At 42.9% G+C, this 25,836-nt stretch overlaps 1 long non-coding RNA gene across 3 annotated transcripts in view; it reads left to right on the top strand.

Moving 5' to 3' along the window:
- Positions 1 to 25,836, top strand: part of LOC149456623 (uncharacterized) — a 62,023-nt gene that overhangs the window by 24,610 nt on the left and 11,577 nt on the right. For all 3 annotated transcript variants that reach the window (XR_016313849.1, XR_016313847.1, XR_016313848.1), the window contains exon 2: positions 21,513 to 21,742. This is a non-coding gene — a long non-coding RNA (uncharacterized LOC149456623). The remainder of the gene's footprint in view (positions 1 to 21,512; positions 21,743 to 25,836) is intronic.

Below are 25,836 nucleotides of genomic sequence, written 5' to 3'. Positions count from 1 at the left end.
AGACATTATAAAGATGGAATACAACTAGGATCAAATTGTGAATGTTCTATAATATTGGAGAAATGTTTTCAGGAAGTACTTCTGTGTTCATGGATATTTATGGGATGTGTGGTAAATTGGTCTATCCCAACCTCCCTTGACACTGGGCGGTGTACAATTTACCCACCCCTTGCTGATCATCAGTAAGAGTGACTGGGTTCCATGTAAAAAAAAGTTAAAAAGAAGCAAGTGCTTTGTTGCTTTGGATGTTTCTGATTAATTCAGACTCAAATGCAGATGCCTTCTGTGCAACTGGTTAACCCACAGTATACAAGCTGCAGCTAACTCAAAGTGCGTACAGAATAATGGGTATGAATGTTTAAATGTTATCAATATTGCAAATGCAACTTTCACTGTCATCTAGGATTAAATTCAAGTCTCAGGCTCACAGCATTACAGAACAGGTATTCTTTGGATATGGCGATACCCACAAAAGGAGGGGTGTGGGCTTTGTGTAGCGCTACCCTCATAGGAGCCGCAGGTAGTATTGGGTCCTCTGCTCGTTCCCTGGCCCTAGGCAGAACCTCACTCCTGCTGACACCACCAAAATTCTTTGGCTGGGGCCTCCCAGCAGTCACACAAGAAAGGCACACGTGGACTGGTGAAGTAAACCAGTAAAGTATTGGCAAAACTAGATTGGTAGGGCCATACAGCAGTTTAACGTTGGCATGCAAAACACTGAGGTGTTGCTTAAGAATTGAAGTAATTAGGGGAGTTCATTTTAACATCAGTGGGAAAGTACCATAAAGAAGGTCTAACTGAATACATTCATCAGAGAGACATATAAGATGGGGATAGTCTGAAGGGATCCTTTCCGCTCATTATGATTTTCCAGCATCTTTCCTGTGCTTGAGAGTTATGGTGGATACACATCTCCAGGCTATTACTTTCATGCGTTTCTGACTCTTATTAGCCTAAGGGTCCATATGTTCTGGTAAGAGTCCTACCAGTACTTTGCGGGTTGTGGCAATTCGTTGATTTGAAGACATGCGGTGTTTTATTACACATTAACAGAATATTGGGACTTTTTTCTACTGTTTTTTTCAGTTGGGACTTGATTATATATTGATGTTTTTTCACACAACTTTCATTATTTATGTACTTATTTGTTAATAATGATGGTGTAGCACGGCAATTTATTTATGTTTATCTGTACACAATTGATCTGATTGTTTTGCCAGCAGCATTTTTTTCATTTTATTTTTCACTTTTTGCACAACTTGTTTGCCATTTTCTTGTCATAAAGAAGGGTTAGGCTTAGTCAGTAGGGATGCCCCTTTAAGATGGCTAAGCAAAGGTAAATTCTGTGGAAGCAAGGAATAGGAAAAAAGATCCACATGACCCCCATTGCGCTAAAATCTTCCTCTTTATTGAAACGACCACAAAAAATTTCATCAAAACTACAATAGGTTGAAAAAAGCCTTAGACATAACCGATAATGTAGCCTTTTTTCAACCTATTGTATTTTTTATGTAATTTTTTGTGGTCGTTTCAATAAAGAGGAAGATTTTACCACAGTGGCGGTCATGCGGATCTTTTTTTCTATTCGTGTCTCACAGTACAGCAGCTGTGGATCGTGCACCTGCTCAGTCGCTGAGATGGACTCCTAATTGGGTTATAGCAACTTTTTGTTTTTTTGTGGAAGCAAGGAGTATGCAATGCCAGAAAAGGGTAATACAGTTCAGCAGTCTGGATTCTGTGGCTTTAATGTAGAAGGTGGCAGCTTACAGTACTAGGTGGCAGTGATATATTTAACTCTTGTTAGGGACAGTGTCAGTAGACCATAGCCTGGGTAGGCCTGTGAGGTAAACAAGAACTAACCATAATATATAGCAATGGAGTGTAGGTTGGCGACGCTCTCACCCAATCCATTTGCAGAAGTCTGTGAAGAATGAGAGACATTGTGCAGGGGGCGGCCCTCTTAAATGGCAATGCATCAGCAGCAGTCAGGGTTCATGCACTCCACTCAGTGGCTCTGGGTGCTGAAAATTTCCCAGAGCGGTCCCCTTGGCTCAGTGCTTGGCACAGCAGTGTGCTCCTTGGCTGACCAGCAGCTCTGTTAAATGAAGCTTAAACTGGCCCAGTAAATATAACAAGGCTCACAACAGTCGCTCACACTCCATCCAGTTGGCATGTCTCTCCCCAACTGCCTGGCTCCTTTCCAGGATTTTTCTTTTATGTTGTCCCTCCCCCTGACTGCGGTTTGTGGGCCTTATAGTTGGAATTCAGCTTTACTGTACAGAAAGTCCTTCCTCCAGGCTACATTTCCCAGAATGCTCTGAGTGCTTGTGTTAGGGCTATGGCGAGGCAAATTGTTGATTGCTGCCATCTTGTGGGAAAATGAAGTTCTGGATCTCCTGTAACAATGCCCAGTATTATATTTGGTTAGAGACTTTTGTTTTGCTTTTATTCCAACCAATGTTTATGAGCACAATGGAACTCTGATTTCAGCTCGGAACATCTCCATGCCCAAAAGAAACAGATGGTTGATGAAGGAAGTATAACTGAAGATTGGTTTTCAGGTTGGTCACTAGGAATGCAAGTCTGTTTGTTATCCTTATATTTTATTATTGTTATCCTTATAATTTATTATTGCATTTTTGCCCCTCTGTTTTGGAATTTTTCTTGTGTCTTTGTGCAAGAGACTGGTAATAACTAGAGATGAGCGAATTATTCAAAAATTCGATTCGGCTGATTCGCCGAATTTGAGGAAGAAATTCGATTCGATGCGAATTAATTCGCTACGAATTTAACTTATTAAAAGGGTTTCTAGGCTTCAGAGAGCCTTTAAATTAGTGCAGAACACTGTACCTTTAATTTAAATGCCCTTGGAGATGAGGAAGGAGAAGGATGAGAAGAAGGAGAAGGAGAAGGATGAGAAGAAGGAGAAGGAGAAGGATGAGAAGAAGGAGAAGGAGAAGGATGAGAAGAAGGAGAAGGAGAAGGATGAGAAGAAGGAGAAGGATGAGAAGAAGGAGAAGGATGAGAAGATGCAGAAGGAGAAGGATGAGAAGAAGGAGAAGGATGAGAAGAAGGAGAAGGAGAAGGATGAGAAGAAGGAGAAGGAGAAGGATGAGAAGAAGGAGAAGGATGAGAAGAAGGAGAAGGATGAGAAGAAGGAGAAGGATGAGAAGAAGAAGGATGAGAAGAAGGAGAAGGATGAGAAGAAGGAGAAGGATGAGAAGAAGGATGAGAAGAAGGAGAAGGATGAGAAGAAGGATGAGAAGAAGGAGAAGGATGAGAAGAAGGAGAAGGAGAAGGATGAGAAGAAGGAGAAGGATGAGAAGATGGAGAAGGATGAGAAGAAGGAGAAGGAGAAGGATGAGAAGAAGGAGAAGGAGAAGGATGAGAAGAAGGAGAAGGAGAAGGATGAGAAGAAGGAGAAGGATGTGAAGAAGGAGAAGGATGAGATGAAGGAGAAGGAGAAGGATGAGAAGAAGGAGAAGGAAACAAATAGATACAATGTTTCAACCGCTGTATGGAGGGAATGTCACAGAACTGTCAGAAATAGGCTATTTCTGACAGTTCTGTGACATTCCCTCCATACAGCGGTTGAAACATTGTATCTATTTGTTTCCATTTATGGACACAAATAGATACAATGTTTCAACCGCTGTATGGAGGGAATGTCACAGAACTGTCAGAAATAGGCTATTTCTGACAGTTCTGTGACATTCCCTCCATACAGCGGTTTCAACCGCTGTATGGAGTGAATGTCACAGAACTGTCAGAAATAGGCTATTTCTGACAGTTCTGTGACATTCCCTCCATACAGCGGTTTCAACCGCTGTATGGAGTGAATGTCACAGAACTGTCAGAAATAGCGGATGAAGAAGAAGAAGAAGTAGGATGAAAATAAGAAGAATTCCAAGCCGGCAAAAAGTGTATCTGCAGAGCTCCTCTAAGTGTATCTGCAGAATAGAGGAGCTCTGCAGATACACTTTTTGCCGGCTTGGAATTCTTCTTATTTTCATCCTACTTCTTCTTCTTCTTCTTCTTCTTCATCCTCAGAAGAAGAAGAAGAGGATGAAGAGGAAGAAGAAGAAGTAGGATGAAAATAAGAAGAATTCCAAGCCGGCAAAAAGTGTATCTGCAGAGCTCCTCTATTCTGCAGATACACTTAGAGGAGCTCTGCAGATACACTTTTTGCCGGCTTGGAATTCTTCTTATTTTCATCCTACTTCTTCTTCTTCTTCTTCTTCATCCTCATCCTCAGAAGAAGAAGAAGAGGATGAGGATGAAGAGGAAGGAGAAGAAGAAGTAGGATGAAAATAAGAAGAATTCCAAGCCGGCAAAAAGTGTATCTGCAGAGCTCCTCTAAGTGTATCTGCAGAATAGAGGAGCTCTGCAGATACACTTTTTGCCGGCTTGGAATTCTTCTTATTTTCATCCTACTTCTTCTTCATCCTCAGAAGAAGAAGAAGAGGATGAGGATGAAGAGGAAGAAGAAGAAGTAGGATGAAAATAAGAAGAATTCCAAGCCGGCAAAAAGTGTATCTGCAGAGGTCCTCTATTCTGCAGATACACTTAGAGGAGCTCTGCAGATACACTTTTTGCCGGCTTGGAATTCTTCTTATTTTCATCCTACTTCTTCTTCTTCTTCATCCTCATCCTCAGAAGAAGAAGAAGAGGATGAGGATGAAGAGGAAGAAGAAGAAGAAGTAGGATGAAAATAAGAAGAATTCCAAGCCGGCAAAAAGTGTATCTGCAGAGCTCCTCTAAGTGTATCTGCAGAATAGAGGAGCTCTGCAGATACACTTTTTGCCGGCTTGGAATTCTTCTTATTTTCATCCTACTTCTTCTTCTTCTTCTTCTTCATCCTCAGAAGAAGAAGAAGAGGATGAGGATGAAGAGGAAGAAGAAGAAGTAGGATGAAAATAAGAAGAATTCCAAGCCGGCAAAAAGTGTATCTGCAGAGGTCCTCTATTCTGCAGATACACTTAGAGGAGCTCTGCAGATACACTTTTTGCCGGCTTGGAATTCTTCTTATTTTCATCCTACTTCTTCTTCTTCTTCTTCTTCATCCTCATCCTCAGAAGAAGAAGAAGAGGATGAGGATGAAGAGGAAGAAGAAGAAGAAGTAGGATGAAAATAAGAAGAATTCCAAGCCGGCAAAAAGTGTATCTGCAGAGCTCCTCTATTCTGCAGATACACTTAGAGGAGCTCTGCAGATACACTTTTTGCCGGCTTGGAATTCTTCTTATTTTCATCCTACTTCTTCTTCTTCTTCATCCTCATCCTCAGAAGAAGAAGAAGAGGATGAGGATGAAGAGGAAGAAGAAGAAGAAGTAGGATGAAAATAAGAACAATTCCAAGCCGGCAAAAAGTGTATCTGCAGAGCTCCTCTATTCTGCAGATACACTTAGAGGAGCTCTGCAGATACACTTTTTGCCGGCTTGGAATTCTTCTTATTTTCATCCTACTTCTTCTTCTTCTTCATCCTCATCCCCATCCTCTTCTTCTTCTTCTGAGGATGAGGATGAAGAAGAAGAAGTAGGATGAAAATAAGAATAATTCCAAACCGGCAAAAAGTGTATCTGCAGAGTTCCTCTATTTCTGACAGTTCTCTGACTTTCACATTTACAGCGGTTGAAACATTGTATCTGTTTCCGAATAAAAACATCTGTATCCTAAATGGAAACAAATAGATACAATGTTTCAACCGCTGTACATGTGAAGGAACTGTCAGAGAACTGTCAGAAATAGCGGAGCTCTCTGCAGGGACACTTTTGCCGGCTGATCGGGAAAAATCCGATTCGCGCACCCAAAGTAGGCTAATATTCGGATTCGACGCGAATCGAATTTTTCCTGAAATTCGAATCGAATTCCACTTCGCCTGGTTCGATTCGCTCATCTCTAGTAATAACTATACACATGTCCACTTCTAGGTTACAAAAGAATATGGAATCTACAGAAGTTTTACAGCTGTACAATGATACGGAACCATTGTTCAAAATGTGAAACTAAAATACCAATTGTCACGTACCTGGTAGGAGACTGAATTGACGAGGTTGGCCTCTCTTGTATCCCTATCTCAGGCCCCACTGAAGATGGAACATATGGTGCTGATGGACAGGAGGAACAGGTGTTGATGGCAGAACTTGCAGTAGGAGATGCAAGCTTGAGAAGTCAGGCAGGACATCAGGCCAGGAGCAGATGTGAAGCATGCTGGACAATCAAAAGCTAAAGGGGTACTCTGCATGTACTGTAGGTTCTGGAAGCATGTCTTGTTGAAGCTCTCAGCAAACTTTAGGCAGGAACACACTGTGATGACTGGAGCGGTTATGAAGGACAGCCGAAGCAGACATTCAGAAGTAGTATGAAACCAAGTCGGAAGCAGAAGCGAGGTCACAGCAGTAGCCAAGGTCAGTAGCAAGTGGGCAATGAGGTACAAAAGCATAGTGGGAAGTGTGGTCAGGAACGAAGCCGGGGTCTTGAACAGATGAGTAGAGGTACAGGCAGAATCCAGGATCAGGTCAGTAACAAGCTAGGTCATCAATCGGATACAGGCTACACTCAGGACACGGAAAACTGAAGACCAGTCAGCACTAACAGTGAGCAAAAGCATCCTTTATATAGCAGGTCTGGCACCAGAAACGCTTGTGCACATTCTTGAGTGCATGCGTTTGCCTATGCTCATTTCTATTAGCGATGCGCCTATGCTCATTTCTATGAGTGACACTGGAATTCCCTTATACCAATGTTTGAGTGTGTTTTGAGCCAATTAATGTATAGTGGAGAGACTGGAACTATGATTTGGGGTGAAGGGGGAAATTAGTTACAGAGACATATAGACCAGTAAAGTCACATATATAAACCAGTAAAGCCACATGCCTGTCAAGGAATAGGGAAGTCCAAGGAGGATGTACATTACTGATGTGTATAGTTATTGCCATGGGCAGTTTAAGGTGGGGTCCAGTAAGGTTACTATAATTTCTGATGAACATGTACAGTATCTCAGCAGCTGGCAAAACTGCAAAGGGCATTGTGACCAAATATTGTCCCATATAAGAGGAAGACATTTTGTATCTCATAAATAGCTGGTGGTGGTGGGGTCAACAGTTCAGAACACCCACAAGAATTGAATTGACAAGCACGGGGTCTACTCCATGAGTGTTAGAGTGGAAAAGAGAGCCATGGTCTGCGTGGGATTGTACTGCTGTTACGGGAAATAGCCATGGGGCATGCACATGTGCATGATTCACCTCCTGCAGCCAAATAGGAAGAACTGAGTAATTACTCAGGCAATTTAGTAAGGAAAGAGAAGACAGTTTGTCCCATTGCCCACTGGCCTCGGTTTGGGTTGCTGTGGTAATAGTTACATATTTACTGATGTGGTTATTATGTTTAATACTGCATGAAAATAATTATATATGGCAATAATATTTTGTATTGCTTTTAATGACTGCATTTTCTACATAGGGTAGACTATTCCTCTTAGCTTTACTAATATTAACTGTGATGCTTGTAAGCAAGAGGGTATAGTAACACTAATGTGCAAAGCAAATGGAAAAACTGTTCCTGAGTCACTGGTTTCATTACCAGATGTAATATTTATGCAAATGAAGACACATAATCCTGATTATTCCTAGTGTTTGTGCATTAACATATGCTTTTCAGAATTCATAATGCTGACTTTGTATTTGAGTAAACCTGTTATAAACAATATAATATCGCCCTGATTCCTAGGTCTTTTAAAATATAAACCACAGGCTTTTGTTTTAATATTATTAATTAATAATGGATCTGTGCTAGGAAGTACTGTAAGTGAAAAGAGCCCAAGATACTACAACCGTTTTTAAGCAAAGTATTGACTATGTAATCAATAATATTAAAGCCTAACATATTATATCATTTAAATAAAAGGTAGAAAAATAACAAGAATAAACCACCTAACAGAAACACGCATGGCCGTAATCAGTAAAAAGTCCTAATTCTTAAGAGCTAATTTTTAAGTGCAGTCACCATAACATCCAATCAGAATCTTTTACTTGTTTGACTTCAGTAAAGTGCATTCTAATGGGTTGTGCACTTAAGAATTAAGAACTTTGATTGAAAAAGGGCAAAAGTCTCTTTTTCTATAATAGATATTAGATCATTTAAATTGCAGAGTTTAAGTAGAGAATTTCACCTCATGTCTGCATATACTTGAATTTAATTTAGTATGTAGAGTTGTTGTCTAGCTGTAATTTTTCCTCATCCATTAAAGCTGAACACCAGTGAAAATTCAAAGTTATCCTTGCAGTGGGGCTCCTTCTGGACTGCAAGGGCTATATGCTTATTTTTGCCTTGTGTAACAATAAACAGCAGTTTTACTTACTAACAGGTCCACCTTTACTAAAAAAACTGCCTGTGCAGGTAAGGGACGCCTGCAGATAAAAACAAACTGTACAGCTTTGACTAAAGTTAGATAATGCCCTGGCTATAGGTGTAGACCATCTATGTAGGTGTAGACATCATCACATCCTACCTTGTTGCTAAGACACTCCCAGCTGTTACAGCTGACCTCCAGCATCAGAAGAGTGAGCTCTCAAAGCTTTGCACATCCATGGTTTACTATCTTCCCTGTTGCTGCATTGCTGAGCTCAGAGCTAATGTAACGGGAGAGCACATGTAAAGGAGTTTGAATCAGAGAAAGAGCTTGCTCCTGCGATAGTGAATAGTGTGAGCAGTAACATCTGGGAACGTCTTAGCAATGTCTTAGCAGGACAAGGAGATGTCATCTCTGGGTGTCAGGCTCCGCCCAATGGGATCTCTAGTGGTCCACAGCACGGGGTTTCCCAGGACGCGGAGTCTAAGTCCCAGTCTGCCTTTTCACCAGAGCCCCTGATGGTGGGGATGGACTTGGTGCAAGACTGGAACCAGGTCGTGCCCCTGGGCACCCCCGGTGGTGGTAGAGGGGTCCCGTTGAGGGTGTGTGCCCGGGATGAGCCTGCTGTGAAGGGGATGACAGGTCCCGATCCAAGCGGGATGGATAGATGACTGCTAGGAGTGAGCGAGGTCAGACTAGCCGGGTCGGTAACAGTGGGGACAGGTGCGGTACCAAGCAGCAGGCAAAGAGTAGTCAGGTCACACACCGGGTTCAGTAACAGAGGGTCCAGAATAACAGTAACAACAGGCAGAAGAATGGTCAGGGACGAGCCGGGGTCAGAGCAGGAGAGGGTCAGCATAAATCAGAACAGGCAGAGTTTGGCAACAAGGAAACGTACTTACAGGAACAGGAACAAGACCTTGCGGCAACTTGGAGATGCACAGGGCAGGTTTAAATAGAGCGCCCTGTTCTCCCATTGATGCGGCCGCGATCGCTAGTGCGCATGCGTGGCCGCCGCCGCGATCGCCGAGGACTCTGTGCTCGCCGGCTCGGACGGATCGGCAATCTGCGCATGCGCGCACCGCCGAGCGCCCAGGATCCCTGACACTGGGAGTTTTTTGGTCTGGCATCGGGAGGTACATAAATGGCCTATACCTATAGCCAGGACATTGTCTGACTTTAGCCAGAACTGCACAGTTTGTTTTAATCTGCAGGCGCCCTTTACCTGCATAGATATTTGGAAAAAGTGAACAAACACTTTAACCCTTGCTTCTCCGGCAGCTGGAGTTCTCCTTTTCTCTCTGATGCTCTGGGATGTGAGTAGACTAGGCCCGGACTGGCCATAGGGCATACCGGGCATTTGCCTGGTGGGCTGGGGCCGCCTTGATAGGAGGGGTGGCTGGGCGGCACATGGAGGCCCCACGATCCATCTATTTCTCTAATGCCGCTGCTAAAATACTCGCTTCCTCCTGCAGGCATTCAGCGGCGGCATTAGAGAAATAGATGGATTGACCCCCCCATGTGCCACCCAGGTGGCCCTGGCCATGGTGCAGAGGGCCTGTGCGGACTCCTCTATCTATGCGACCATGGAACGCTTAGGGAGCAACAGGCTGCTTCTGGTTTCTCAATGGGGAGCAGCGCAGCTTATGTGTCTGACATGTAACCTCCTGTGGCTGGCAGACCCGATGGTGTCTCTCCCAGCTTGGCAGCTTCTCCACTGGCTGACTTAGGTGGTGAGCGGGGCAGGGGTGTGGCCATCTTCACTCACCTGCACGGGTGGCTGCTCTTGCTGCAAATGGTCTTGAACAGGGAGGAGGAGCAAAGATGTAGACTCGGGAGTCTTCACCTTCATCCATATGGTGAGTGACTCCTGGAGCTAACCCTTCCCTCTGCAATGCATCAGCTTCCTACTGTGCTTAGTACACTTCATGATGTTTACTGCTCCCCTCCCTGTAAACTGCTTACTACTCCCCTTTCCCACTGTATACTACCCCCCCCCAAACTTCTCCCCTTTCTCACTGTATACTACCCCCCCAAACTGCTTACTGCTCCCCTTCCACACTGTATACTGCCCCCCCAACTGCTCACTGCTCTCCTTCTCCACTGTATACTGCCCTCCCAAACTGCTCACTGTTCCCCTTCCCCACTGTGTACTGCCCTCCCCAAACTGCTCACTGCTCCCCTTCCCCATTGTATACTGCCCTCCCTAAACTGCTCACTGCTTCCCTTCCCCATTGTATACTGCCCCTCCCAAACTGCTCATTTCTCCCCTTCCCCACTGTGTACTGCCCTCCCCAAACTGCTCACTGCTCCCCTTCCCCATTGTATACTGCCCCTCCCAAACTGCTCACTGCTCCCCTTCCCCACTGTATACTACCCCCAAAACTGCTCCCCTTCCTCTTGTAAACCTCCCTCCCAACTGCTCACTGCTCCCCTTCCCCACTGTATACTGCCCCCCCAACTGCTCGCTGCTCCCCTTCCCCACTGAATACTGCCCCCCCAAACTGCTCACTGCTCCCCTTCCCCGCTGTTTACTGCCCTCCCCAAACTGCTCACTGCTCCCCTTCCCCACTGCATGCTACCCCCCCCCCCCAAACTGCTCACTGCTCCTCTTCCCCATTGCATACTGCTTCCCCCAGTATACTGCTCATTCCCCCCTCCACTGTATACTGCCTCCCCCCATACTGCTCATTTTCCCCCCTCTACTGTATACTGCCTCCCCCCAAACTGTTCACTGCTCCACTTCCCCACTGCATACTGCTTCCCCAGTATACTGCTCATTCCCCCCTCAACTGTATACTGCCCACTGCCCCCCCCTTCTATACTGCTCACTGGTGCCCCCCGTATACTGCTCCGTGCCCACTGTATACTGCTCCCCCCATATTGCTCCCACCGTATACTGCTCCATCCTCACGGTCTACTGCTCCCCTCGTATACTGCTCACTGCTCCCTCCTCCTCGTATACTGCTCACTGCTCCCCCCGTATACTGCCTACTGCTCCCCTTTCCCGTATACTGCTTCCCTCCGTATACTGCTCATTTCTCTCTCCCCACTGTATACTGCTCATTCCCCCCTCCACTGTATACTGCCTACTGCCTCCCTGTATACTGCTCACTGCTCTGTCCCCACTGTATACTACTCACTGCTCCGTCCCCCTTGCATACTGCTCACTGCTCCATCCCCCTCATATACTGCTCACTGCCCCCTTCCACTGTATACTGCCCACTGCCCCCCTCCTATACTTCTCACTGCTCCCCCATATACTGCTCACTGCTCCCCCTATATACTGCTCACTGCTCCAGTCCCACTGTATACTGCTCCCTCCCCCTCGTATACTGCTCACTGCTCCCCATATACTGTCCACTGCTGCCCTTCTTCATTTACTGCTTCCCCCCCAGTATACTGCTCACTGTTCCCTCCCCACTGTATACTGCTCCCCCCGTATACTGTTCACTGCTCCCCCCCATATACTGCTCACTTCTTTCTCCCCACTGCCCCATCATATACTGCTCAGTGCCCCCCTCCCCACTGTATACTGTCCACTGCTCCCCATCCCCATATACTGCTCCCCCTCATACTGTATGCTGCTCTCTGATCCCCCCATTGCATAATGCTTCACTGGTGGAGCTTCAGGGGGCCCAGTGCCATGGGGGTGCTACAGAAATCCCAAAAATATTGCTAGCACCCGTTGGCAGAGCTACTGGGACCCAAAGGTCACACTTGAGACGGGGCCCCAGCATTCCCCCACTGTGGGGGGTCTCCGCTGCAGGACCTTAATGAAGGGCCCCACAATGGGAGTAAGGGTCCCAGGATCAGTGGGAAGGACCCTGGAGGGAAGGGCCCTTGGACCAATGGTTAGGAGAGACCTTCATGGTTTTTTGCACCAGGGTCCTCAAGGTTCTAGTTATGCCTCTGCTCCTATCCATCCTCTTTCTGCTGCCCCTGGGCCCCTGTCCTCTCTCCTGGTCCCCCCTTCCCTTGCAGCACTGCCAGGTTCCTCTCTCCTCTCTTCCACCAGCTTCTGCGGGGGATGTGGACTGCTCAGTCTAAAATGCCAGAGCCTATGTTTTGTCCCAGTCCGGGCCTGGAGTAGGCCCTTGGTGTACATGTGAGATGGGGAAACAGCTCTCATTGTTTGAACACTGATTGTGTGGAAGTAAATTAATGTTTTGACTGACATTCTGCGGTTTAGCCACAAGATGTCACTGTTTTTCTAACACAGCCTCAGACTGCATAGATATTTGTATATTAATGAAGAGGTGGAGTTTTCACACAGAGTTGGAGTGAACAGGAAGAGGGGACTGCAGCCATGTTTTGAACGATGCTGAATGAAGGGGCCGTGTAAGCTGAGAATCCGATGACATCCAGGTGTGGGAGCTTTGCTCGGTAACCAGAGCTGAAGCTAAGTGAAGCTGATCGTGTCCAAGACCCTGATCCTGTTCAGAGAAAGGAAGATTGCTGTCAGTAATGCTGATGACAGCAGAGGAACAACGCAGCATACACTGCAATATCGCAAGCTTGTTGGAGAGACATTTGTTCTGTTCAGAGCCACCAGCGGATGAAAAGCAGACCCGGGTCGGTAAGATCGTGCACGCACCTCATTTCAGTGTTGGCACCTAGAGACTGAGACCAGGCCTATAGTTAGTTAGTTAGGGTCTCTGTTTGTGTCAGGCCACAAGTGTTGTTATTGATTATTGGAAGGACTCCACAACTTAAAGTGACCTTTCACATTGGAGAGCTGATAAAATCCTACAAACTCAAGCCAGACTGGCGTTTTGCTCAGAAGGAATACTCAGGCACGTGCTACAGGACCAGTTATGGGAGGGGGAATACTGTAGATTTGTGTAAGATTGTAAGCTGTTGTGCTGCACCGCAGGCTAGCCCATACCATACACCCATACACTGATTCCTGCTCTTTTAGGGTAATAACGGGTAAGGTGTGGCAGCTTCGTTATGCCCGCCAGTAGGTAAATTACTACACTTTCTACCTTCATCCATCAGGAGGCGCCGTGCTGTGCAGCATAAGGGTCTCAGATTTTGGGCTGGGTGTCTGTAAATTTATTGTATGTTTCCAGCATTTGTGGTTGTGTTTATTTGCCACATCTAAGTAAAATTCTGTTGTGGCAAAAGCTGGTGTTGGGGTTGCTTTCCTCGTTCGTGACTTCACTGTATCCTGGGGAGCCCACCCCGGTACATGGCTTACATACACACTTACAATGCAGGTCTGCTGGTCTTGCATTGTATGTGATGATGTCAGAGAGCTTGTGACAGAGCAATGAAGACAAGTGCCTTTTACAATCCCCTGTGGAGCAGATCTCAAGCAGGAGAGGAAGAAGCAGCAGGAGTAGCCAGTTGGCTATGCTGCAGTGCTCATGAACAAATAAAGAACATAGTAGGAGGAGAGGGCAGAATGACAAAACTTTTACTCATCAGTCTGCTGCTTCTCTTGTCAATGTCTTAAGTTGGGGGTGGGAAACAGGACTATATCAGGGACTTAATGTAACTGTGAAGGAGAATTACAGCCAAAGCTCTTTTGGCCATACTTCTCCTGTGGGTCACAGGAGTGCACTTAATTTTGCCCTCCTGTGACCCAGATTCATTTGACAGTGGGTTTAGCACATCACAGAGCCAGTCCAGACTCTGCAGGGATCCCGACAATAATGTCAGGATCCACCCAGATGTCAGACAAGCAGCTGGCTCATCTTCTCAGTGTACCACTGAGAGCTTGTGCCAGCAGCTTTTACCCCCTTCATAGCCTGGAGCTTCAGTGAGTGCAGAGAGTGCTCAAAACAGACCTTTGGTCACTCAGTTCTCTGTGTCATTGGACACGGCTGATCACGTGGTAAAATGCCGCTGTGATTGGCCTTTTACCACATCACGTGATCAGCTGTGTCCACAGGACACATCGATCACTGAGATCGCCGGGTGCGCACCCCCGGGGGCGTGCGGGAGGGCGCAATCTGGGAGGACATCATATGACACCCTCCCAGAACTGGCCAGCCGCAGTGAAGTCGTCATTCGGCTCTCTGCGGTCGGCAAGTGGTTAAAGCCTAAGTTTACTTAAATAAATAAACAGATAAAAATCAGCACAAGGAATATTACTTAACTTATATGTGATGTGTCCCTTGTGCTGCTGTGTTCTAGTTTAGATACAATCTTCCTCCACCAATTGCTAAAACTCTGTATTTTATAAACAAATGATTGCTATTTTTTTACAGAATACTGCTTTCATCTTTTTCATCTCATCTTTGGCATCTCATTGCTGTTGATTATCTCCAATCTTTCCACTTATTGTCTTCATGCCCTCCAATGTTGGCTGTACATCATTACTCTGGGACAGCCTCCTGAGAGTGTCAGTGGTTCATCAGGTATTAGTTTATCGAAAGCTGCAGATGTAAGAATATTGCAAACAGCTTTTGAACGTTTATTTTTAAAGCTTTTTGGAGATGTACCTGTCAGTTTTTATTGCTGTCTGCGCCCCCATTAAGGAGATTCACCCTCTCTATTTGTCCTGTTTACCATTGTCATTGAATGTAAATGTAAAAGAAAATCCAAAATTTTAGGTTGTCCCCAGGAAAGTTATAGAGGGGAAATCTTCCAATGGGGACACTAGTTCTGGTGGTCTGGGGGGCCCCAAGGAATTCCCTTAATTTGCAGGGATTTCCTCTCACTTCCTGTCTGGCTATGGAATGTGAAACAGATGACAGGGGTTATAACCCTCCTTTGCTCTATCCAAAATAAAAAAAAGTTTTGCCTACAGTTCTACTTTCAGAGTATCATAAAAGCCATTGGGGTTGATATACTAAAATTGGAGAGGGCAAAATTTGGAGCAGCTCTGCATGGTAGCCAATCAGCTACTAACTTGTTCAATTAAGCTCTGACAAAAAAACCCTGAAGCTGATTGGTTTCTATGCAAAGCTGCAACAGATTTTGCACTCCCCAGTTTTAATAAATCAACCCCATTGACTCATAATGAAAAGATCAGATTAATCAATGTTCTTCTTCTCCGTGTTTGATCTTTCACAAGTTAGAAATGTAGAAAAAGTACACCATCACCCAGTTTCACCTGTATTGTGTAAAATGAACACACCTGGAAAAACTGCAGTGTGAGATAAATTATAAATTATATTGATGCACTGTCAGAAATCCAGTGTCCTTGTTCGTTTCTGTTTATTAAACTGAAATGTTTAAACATCTTATCAATCTACCCTATCTTCTGTGAACTACAAAGCAACACTCCTTTATTAGGTAATAAAGATGAGGAGAGGGGGTGGTGTTTGTTGTCCAAGTCAGGAGTGAAAAGCATCTGTATACATGTTGTATTTAGCTGTTTTCAGCTTTTCATCTGACTTTATAAGCTTTAGAACTCTGCTTGTATTTTTAAATATTTTAAAGTGATAATTTAATGGTATCACTTTGACAAAACTATTTTCCCTCCTCACCTGTCGCTTAGTAAATGGCTTGAAGCTGTGCTGATCTAATCACAAGCATCTATTAATTGCTAGCATAATTCTTAATTTTTTTAAATTTTTTTTGGACATATTTGAGTAGTCTTTAGCTTCACATCATTCACTAAGCTAAGTGAAAATTTGTTTTGCAAGTGAACATACTCTACTTTTTTAGTAAACAAAAATTACATTACGTGATACCTTTTGTGTCCTGACTTTTTTCCTTTTCCTCTATCCCTTTTTTTGGAAATAAAAACAGTTTAAATATTTACATGTCAAATTCCCTAAAGACAAATATACTATAGCTAATGTATATAGAGTGTTTTGGGAAGAGGGAGGTGTTCTCAATATAATTTTTTAGTGTAGGTGTTTTCCTTTTTTTTATTTTTAGCAGCTTTGTGTGCTGAAATATCTGTGTATTCATATATCAATATTAGGGATGAGTGAACCTGGCCAAAATGTTTTCGTCTGTTTACCAAGATGGGAAAAATAACAGTTCCAAGTGAATTATGCTGCAATTTTATTAACAACTGTAAGCTAGACTGCAAAATGTAATGTTTGTTCATATTCTTATAAGAACTGTTTATTTTGACCAATTAGTATTTAATTATTGTAAGTGACCAAATCAAATGATAAAATACTCCCGAGTCTGACTTTCAGTTGGGTAGTAAAGCTGAGTAATAATCAAATTTTCTTGATCTAATCAATTATATTGTGAATTTTTGCAGGCCTATAGTTGATATGTGAAACACATGAGTTGTTAAATACTTATTTCTGTTTAGAGTAATGTGATTATCTGTTGGTACAGCATTTATTTTGTTAAAGAATATGTAAACTCAACATTTCATTTTCATGATATGTGCCTGCTGTACCATGTTTGCATGAAAATGTATCCTGTTCTCTTTATATTGCTCCCTTTGTTTGAAATCCATGGTGTTTCTGTCAGTCCCTCTGCTTTCTCAATAAAAACTGAGCACACTAGGCATTAGAGCACAGTGTGATCAGTGTTTTGGCTGTGCTGAGAACTCAGCCTTTCTCTCCTCCAATGATCAGACGTCCGCTGAAACGCTCCCCTTGCACAGCCATTCACTGGGAAGATCAGTGTGCTGCTTTTTCTTCTCCACCAGCTCTCTAAGCTCCTTGTTCAGCTGAAAACAAAGGGTATGTGATCACTTATAAAATAAAGCATGCTGCTGATCATTCAGGAAATAAGACCGCACAAGACTCTCTTAAGACAGGAAGTAGACTGCTTTCTTTTAACACAAACACAAGATATATACACAGGGTGGGGAAATACAACCAGGAACAGGAAACACATCAGCAGGCCCTCCCATCAGGGGGAAGGGCTGCAGGAAACACCTCCCCCCACCAAACCAAGACACAGAACAATGGGATGCAGCACATGGCAGTGAACAATGAACAACCTCCACACCAATACACAAACATTGCATCCCATAATAGTTTGCTAGAACAATGGGATGCAGCTGCATGGCAGAGAACAATGAACAATGGAACAACCACTTGGCAGTGAACAATGGACAATCCCCCACCCCACCTATACATGCCTACACCATATCGGGACAGATCACCCTGTACCCCTAACAGGCACAGGGTGGGTTACGCATAAGAGGAACATGAGGAGCTGATACAGGGGTCCCCCACCCCCAAAAGTCACCCCCGGCACACGGGCCTCTTCAGTGCTCTTACCAACTCTGCTTTGGGTAGGTGGAAACTACTACAGCTCTCTTATTTTCTAAGATCCCTCTCAGACCATACAAGCTTCCATAGACATCTTACCCGATTTGAAGACCTCTGCATTGGTGAAGGACCCATTTGTAGGTGTCTTTCTTCTTATAATACCTTGCTTGACTCTACTTCCCAGCAGCACCCCCCGTATTTACAAAAATGGGAGAGAGACCTGAACACAACACTCTCTGTTGACCAAAAGCACCGTATACCCACAAATCTTCTTCTTTATGTAGCAAATATCAAAAGACCCCAAATAAAATTCTAACGCAATGGTATCGAACCCCCTCCATGTTGGCTTCATTGAATCCTCACTAAAGCCCACTATTGTATGCTGGGGATGCAGTACACAAGTCGGCATGATACTCCACATTTTCTGGGACTGCCCTAATATCAATCCTTTTTGTCTTGCAAATAGTGCACAAACTTTCTCTCTTTGACAACCCCACCTCAGCGCTTCTTAATTTGACTCCAATGTCTAATAAGAGATAAAGCAAGCTACTATTGAAGCATTTATTGAATGTGGAAACAACAGAACACTCCTACCATGCCCCAATGATTTGCCAGAGTGAACAATATCAAACATACCACTTGTACTTCTGATTAGCTTCCTCTCCTCATTGTGGAAACAGCTTTTCTGCACGATTGCCCATGCTGCTGTCCTCCCTCTAACCTCCCCCCCCCTTTTCTTTTTTTCATTTTGTTTCCTTTCCCTGTCTAGACCTCTTAGGGTGCCACCTTTTCCATCCAAAAATGTTAAAAATGCTGTTGGTTTGCGTTTGCTACCCGATTGGATGCACTGTTCAATTATATTGTATTGCACATGGTACATGCACATTTGCTACTCTCTATGTCTTCTTTCTCCTCAGCTCATCTCATTGAGCTACCAATCTATTTGTTTCATTGTGTACCTTTTTAAGGCTCTATGTGCTTACCATACATTCTGCTAGTAGTTCTGCTTTCTGTGTGAGCCTGCTATGTAATACTGTACCACCTATTGTGTGCTGGTTATGGGAAGGTCATTGTTTTAAGTCCCCCTTCCAAAGGTCTGTCTGTACCCGGTATGTATGTAAGTCATGTTTTTGTATTTTGATGCATTCCACTAAATAAGGAATTTTAAAAAAGGGGAAGGAGGGGGGAAAGGGTATTTATAACATTTTTCATATAAATACACAAATAATTTGCCTTTCATTTCTATTTTAAACTGAATAGGTTGTTTTACAAGGTGAAAGTTCACATATACTTTAAAGGATAAGTTCACCTTTGGAACATGTTACATGTTCCTCCCATTGTTAGGGTGCAACATGTAACATGTTCCAATAGCCACAGCCGCAGGCGCGCCCGCCGAAACATATAGTACAGGGAGAGTTTTCCCGTTCCCCCGTACTATCTGTCAGATTTGAAAACAGCGCGACCTCGCGGGGCTCCACCCACACGGCCGCATCACTCATTCACAGTGTTCTGTGAATGAGTGCCTACAACTCCCGACAGCCTTAACGGCTGTGGGCTTGTAGTTTTCAGTGAACTACCATGGAGTTGAGGCATGCCTTGGTAGTTCATTGAATCTTCCTGTCAGTATATCTGCTTGCTCAGACATCCCATACTGCAAGCAGATATTCTGACAGGTCTGCAGGAGACCTACATGCCATCAGTGATCTACTAATCACTGGTGCGAAGCTTTACAGGCTCCTTTGGACAAAAATAATAATTGCACATTGTTTTACCTTTAAAAAATGTGCATTTATTATTTTTTTGTCCAAAAGGTGAACTTCTCCTTTAACCTGAATAAAATGGCATGTTACCAAGGATGCATGGGGTTATGGGCTTTAAGGAGAGGGCTTAAGACATCCTAAATTTGCAGATCAACAGAAATATATTTACTATTTTATTAGAAGACAGCCATTTGATAAAAAAAAAAAGTCCCTTAAAGCGGAGTTCCACTCATCCTGTCAAAAAATAAAAGTCAGCATCTACAAAAACTGTAGCTGTTGACTTTTAAAAAACAGCCACTTACCTGTCCGTGGTGTGTCCCCCGCAGCCCGTTTCACCTGCTGTCCTGGATTGCTGGAGGCTGGCATCTTCAGTATAGGCACACGGCTGTGACTGCTTGCGGCTTCACAGCCGGGTACCCATTGCGCATGCGTGAGTAGCGCTGCACTTCATGAATGGTCCTGTAGTCTTCTGGGACCTGTCACGTGTCCCAGAAGACTACGCCTAGGCGGTCTGCCCGCAATTGGGAGGCGGTACCTGTCAAACTCGGGCACCCGCCCCCCCCGCCCCCCAAAGGTGCCAATCCTTAATGGGGAGCGGGAGAGCAGTCCTTAAAGCATAACTTCCCCTTTTAGGTGAAGCTCCACTTTAAGTTATGAAATACAGTTTGTAGCTAAGGAAATTATAATTTGAGCTAATTATGGCTCAAATGTATAAATGTAATAAAATAATTTTAATTTTTTTACGGTGAATTATATTTTTTTATGAATACATTATAATCACAATAAATGCACAATAGTTTATAGGCTTTGTTTTAATGTTTTAAACACAATTTTCTTTATATGCTGAAATATTATTTTAGTATTCTTGGCATCTATAAACAGTATTGTTTTATTAGATTGTAAGCTCCCTGGAGCATGGTCTTCCTAACCCTCTTCTTTTGAATTTGTATTGTTGCTGTATTGTCTCCCGTTATACTGTAAAGGACTGTGCAAATTGTCAGCTCTTATATAAATCCTGTATAATAATAATATACAACTAGCTTTACAATAGGACAACATCATAAATGGGAATGTCTGAAACACTTTAAATCAGTAAGAGCAATCCATCTCATTGTGTAATATTGGTACACAAAGCTTTAGAATGAAGTGGACCCCCTATAGACAGCATATAACAGCTTTCACATACTCTATACACTTATCGTCTATAAGTTCTTAGAAGTAGGAATAAAATTGCTTTCGCTTTCCGGTTCTTTGTGTACATCTAACACTTTTGGGATTAAGAAGACACAGCTGGATCAGAACAAGTCTGTTCAATAAACTCTTCATTCTAGCCAGAATATACTATATCACAGAAATTGTGTTTACGCTTTAAGTATTATTACCAAAATACACAAAAAGTCATGTTTCCTTTATCTAGCGCAATGCCTTATTCCTGGAAGCATTATCACAGGTTTTCCTAAGAAATCAAAGAATAGATGCAGTGTTGGAGCTCTAGAAATGCTACAATGAATTCATGTGAATGTGTCGTAAAACACTGCTCACGTTGTGCTTGTGACTTTATTAGAAATTGATATTGCTCTTGAAGCTTGGCCAACATCTGGATGTTGTAGTCCATATGTATGAAGCTATGTAATACCGTAGCATGAGGTCCAACACTGAAATAGATCTGGCAGTCTGTTCTCATTTGTTCATTTTCTTCCAATTTGTAAGTCCAGAATTATTTAAGATTAATAATAATCCATCTTGTCATTGCGGAGCACCCAGCTGTTAGCACATTATGCACGTTGGCACCAATCCTTGAATTTCACCATTTTCTCATTTCACGGCTGCAAAAGATTTATTCAGTCATGTTGTGCAGAAAATATATATCCATGTTTGGTTGAAATCATCTTCAATTATACTTAGAAGTAAAAGAAACACAATTTGACAGTAAGATTAGAAAGTAGCATAAAATGAAAACTAGTGCAAATCCTAAAGACTATAGAGTGTTACAGGTATATTCTATAAAGTTAAAAGGATTATGTTTGTTTAATGAGAATTAAAAATGTTTTTAATCAGTGATTGTAATGTTCTTGTTTCACCAAGCATGATTTGTTTATCGAATATCTTTCAAGTTTGCACCAATAATTGAAAGCTGAACTTCACTCTCTCAATTAACATGGCTGTCTTTAATCCTTATGCTGCTAGCATTTGCTATTAGACAGGAAGGTATATTATATTTACTTGTTTTAAACTTTTTTTTGTACATTTATTCAGATAGTTCCTGGTTTCTGGCCTTGGCAAATGATGTCATACATCCCAGGAATCTTTGGGAGAGGGGATTTCTCAGCTAAGCACGTGCTCCTGCCTGCATGGTTGAGCTAGGGGCAAATGGATTCCAGGAAGTAAATGCTACATGAGTACCTCTCCTTACTCAGGATGGCCATGACCAGAAATGCTAGGGGTGATTTCTCCATACAATAAACCATGGAGACATGGATGGATGGGTGAGTTTGCGTTGCATATTAAAAATTATTTTAATAGCATTTTTGGCTTGTGATGCTCAGATGCAGTGTATTCTACTTTATGCCCATATATAAAGCAACAAAACAGATGACAGTGTACACAAGTAGAAGTATTTAAATAATATCACCAGCACTAAGTGATACATTATTTATAACATGAGAGTGTGCAGCCAGAAAATGTACAATGTTTCAGGAATGAGAATTCCTTTTTCCATATTTTTCCATTTTTATTCATCCTCAATAAATGGTAAGAAAGGGACTCCAAGAGATCGGAAATTTTCTTGCATAAATAAATTATACTTTCAGAGATTTTGACTGCTCATAATCTTCTTTAAAGGTGAAGTTTTATTCTGTTTATATTTGTCTTCCCTGGTTCCTCCCTTCCTCTCTCAATATACTAATGACATTTTTAAATAAAATCTTTCTGTTTTATTGCAAACCTTTTTTTAAACCCAGTGCTGACAACGCTGGGTTTCTGTGCTTTTCTCTGCAATGTAGGCAGATCATGGCTGGTGTGATGCTGTATATAGCCTTCTGAAAACATCACAGCACCCTGCTTCAGTACTGTTGCCAGGAACTTGAGCCTAATGCAAGCAGTGGGCTGGCTATTGGTTATGCAAACATGCAAACAATTGGTAGATAGGTGTCAGTTTGGAGGAGTGGGCATTCCAAAGTAAGATGTATTTGCATGCAAGTCACCCTAGGTAACACTCCCATATCATGTCAAGTCTCCATGACTGAAAGCAGTATTAACCACCCTCCAGAGGATTTACCCCCCTTCGTGACCAGGCCATTTTTTTGTGATACGGCGCAGTGTTACTTTAACTGCCAATTGCGCGGTCGTACAACGCTGCACCCAAACGAAATGTATGTCCTTTTTTTCCCACAAATGAAGCTTTCTTTCAGTGGTATTTTATCACCTCTGCATTTTTTATTTTTTGCGCTATAAACAAAAAAAGACCAACAATTTTACCCCCCCCCCCCCGATATTTTAGAGTTTTTGCTATAAACCATATTGTTGTCTTTGCAAAAAAAAATCCCAATACGGGTAGATTAATTGGTTTATGTGAAAGTTATAACGTCTACAAATGGCAGTATATATACTGAAATTTTATATATATATATATATATATACTAGTAATGGCGGCGATCATCGACTAACTGCCACTGACATCCCCAGTGACACTAATACAGTGATCAGTGCTAATAAAAAGCACTGACACTGTACTAATGACACTGGGCAGGAAGGGGTTACCATCTGCGGCAATCATAGGGTTAACTGTGTGCTGTTTTACTATGTGTGCTGTGTGTGTTTTACTGTGTAAGCATGGTGCTTTGTATTACTTTGCTATGCAGAGCAATACAAAGCAGCATGCTGGTGCTGACAGGGGAGAGATCTGTATTGTTTACATATAGACCTCTCCTCTGTCAGTGTTCCTTGGCGATCGCTGGCGCCGGCAGAGATTACCCGGAAATACAAAATCATGTATATATACGTGATTTTGTGCAGCCCTGCCTCCCTGTAGCAGTAGTAATGCTATAGGGTGGTTGGGAAGCAGTTACAGTGGTTGTAAAGGGCAAATGTTTTTTACCTTCATGCAATCTACGCATGAAAGTGAAAAACCTTTAATGTGCAGCTCCCCCCACAGTACCAACCAGGGGTGGACTGACAACTCATGGGGCCCCTGGGCAATAGGGGATTATTGGGGCCCCTGTGTCCTCGCCCACACTCAAACCACACTCAAAAAAAGCCTATGAAATGTACCAGGGGCATCTCATGGGGCCCCTTACTGACCCCGGGTCCTCGGGCAGTGCCCGAGTTTCTGAATTGTCAGTCCGCCCCTGGTACCAACTAATACTTACCTGAACCTGATCCTCACCAAGTGCTGTGCAGGGGAGCCTCCACTCTCCTGGGTCTGTCTCTCCTCATTGGCAGAGATACAGCAGCAGCTCCCGCTGCTGTCATTCACAGCCAGTGAGGAGGGAGCAGGGTACGAGACTGAGCTACGCTATGTGTGTCTATGGCTCGGGAGCAAGCACACATGATTGCACTGGGGACACTTGGCAATGGGGAGGAGCCACAAGCGCCGATGGGAGACCGGAGAAAAGGAGGATCAGTGGTGCTCTGTGCAAAGCCATTGCATAAAACAGGTAAGTATGACATGTGTGTTACTTTAAAGAATAAAATTAATGTATAACTAAAGGCAAAACTTTTTTTTTGTTTTGGACAGAGTGTAGAGGGATTAGAACATTTGTTAGTTTTTATTGCTGTTTGTGCCCTCATTAAGGAGATTAATCCTCTCTATTTGTCCTGTTTAGCATTATTATTGAAAGTGAAAGTAAAATAAAAACTAAAATTTTGGGTTGTTATTCAAAGCGCAACAGCACTGAAAGATGAAAACTGGCCTGAGCAGGACGAGGGGAAAAGTGCTCAATAGACAAGTCATAATCAGTTATGGCAACAGTTTATTTCCTTTCAGTATAAAGGCTTTATATAAATGTAGCACCCTCCTAGTTCGCTATGGGGAGCTAGCTGATTATTTAATTAGGCTGAGAAGCAGCCTGGGCAATAGTCAGCTGACTCTATCTGGTGTGCTGCAGCTTCTAATGCACACTGTGAGAGGTTCAGATTGTGCACTGAAACCAGAGTAAGCAATTTTAGTACAGGAGAAGAGCCTGGGTAAGATTGGAAATCAGCTCTAAATTTTAAAATTCAAACAACACATGCAATTATAGGGGACATAATTATGAAATTGAAGTACATGGTTTGCATAGTATAAAGATTAAGATTAGATAGTATGAAGATTGGATAAAGAGTTAATTGTAAACCTAGCAGCTAAAGCAATAGTATTTCTTAGATTAGCTTCTTTATAGTAATCTGATAACTAAACTAGGCACAAGCAGCCATTCATTCCGCAACAGGAGTATTCATCTTCTGGAATGTGTCTATTAGTAGTATGAACTTTTTTTTTTACTACAGTATACATTTAAGATTTATGACATAAGCTCACAAGAGGTTGCAGAGAATAAAGGTTGTGATCAGTAATATTAGTCAGTAGTGTCAGATTAGTGTCTCTTCATTTAAAGTGGAACTAAACTCTCTCAATTAATATTAACTATTTTCAATCCTTTTGCCCCTTAGCATTAGTAAATAGATTGGAAGGTATATTATATTTTCTAGTTTTATACTTTTTTTTTTCATTTAAAAAAAATGTTTACATTTATTCAGTTGCTTTCTGGCCTACGCCAAAATGATGTCATACATCTCAGGAGTCGTCTTGGGTATTTTTCTTTCATCTGAAAGAGGGGAGGAGGAGTTTTCTCAGTTGAGCACACCCTCCTACCTGTATACCTGTGCTAAAGGAAGATGAATTCCAGGAAGTAAATGCTAAATTAATCATCTGCCCTTACTGAAGATGGTCGCAGCTAGAAATGCCAGGGGGTGTTTTTCAAAGTGATTTCTCAACAAAATAAAGCATAGAGACATGGATGGATGGGTGTGTTTGCTTTGAATATTACAAATGAATTAAATAGTGTGGTGCTAAGATAAGTTCCACTTTAAGTACTGTTCTGATAATGAATTGCTATTTTTGATACAACCCTTGTTGTAATGCATGCATGCTGTAATGAAAAAAGATTAGATCCCCCCACCAAATCCCAAAGACACTACACCCCATTAGTTCAATACAAATCATAATTGCCAAATAGTAGCTTTCTGAGGTGTCAGTGTATTCAATGCAAGGGGCCAACAAGGGGTAGTCATTCATCTAAAACAAAATATATTTTATTTATAATATTTATAATATTCATGAATAAATCCCATTATTAACCCTTTTGCCATTGGCCATAGGCATATATGTGGCTGCTCGTCGGGTGGGGGGGGCCTTAAAGCAACAACACTCCCAGCACAGTAGCTGGCGGGAATGGTCAGCTCCTGATGTATGCTTGCGATTGGGAGCTTTCTGATGATGGGACCGCTGTAACAGCCAATCACAGCGCTCACATGACCCAAATGCCTGCCTTCTCCTCCCGGCTTTTAGAACTCCTAAAAGGGCTGGGCGGTGGTCAGCGGGAAG

This window comes from Staurois parvus, unplaced genomic scaffold (assembly GCF_062004578.1).
Source record: "Staurois parvus isolate SC_StPar_1 unplaced genomic scaffold, SC_StPar_1.0 ptg000354l, whole genome shotgun sequence".
In the NCBI taxonomy this organism is placed as follows: domain Eukaryota; kingdom Metazoa; phylum Chordata; class Amphibia; order Anura; family Ranidae; genus Staurois; species Staurois parvus.
This window is presented reverse-complemented; position numbering and strand designations above follow the sequence as displayed.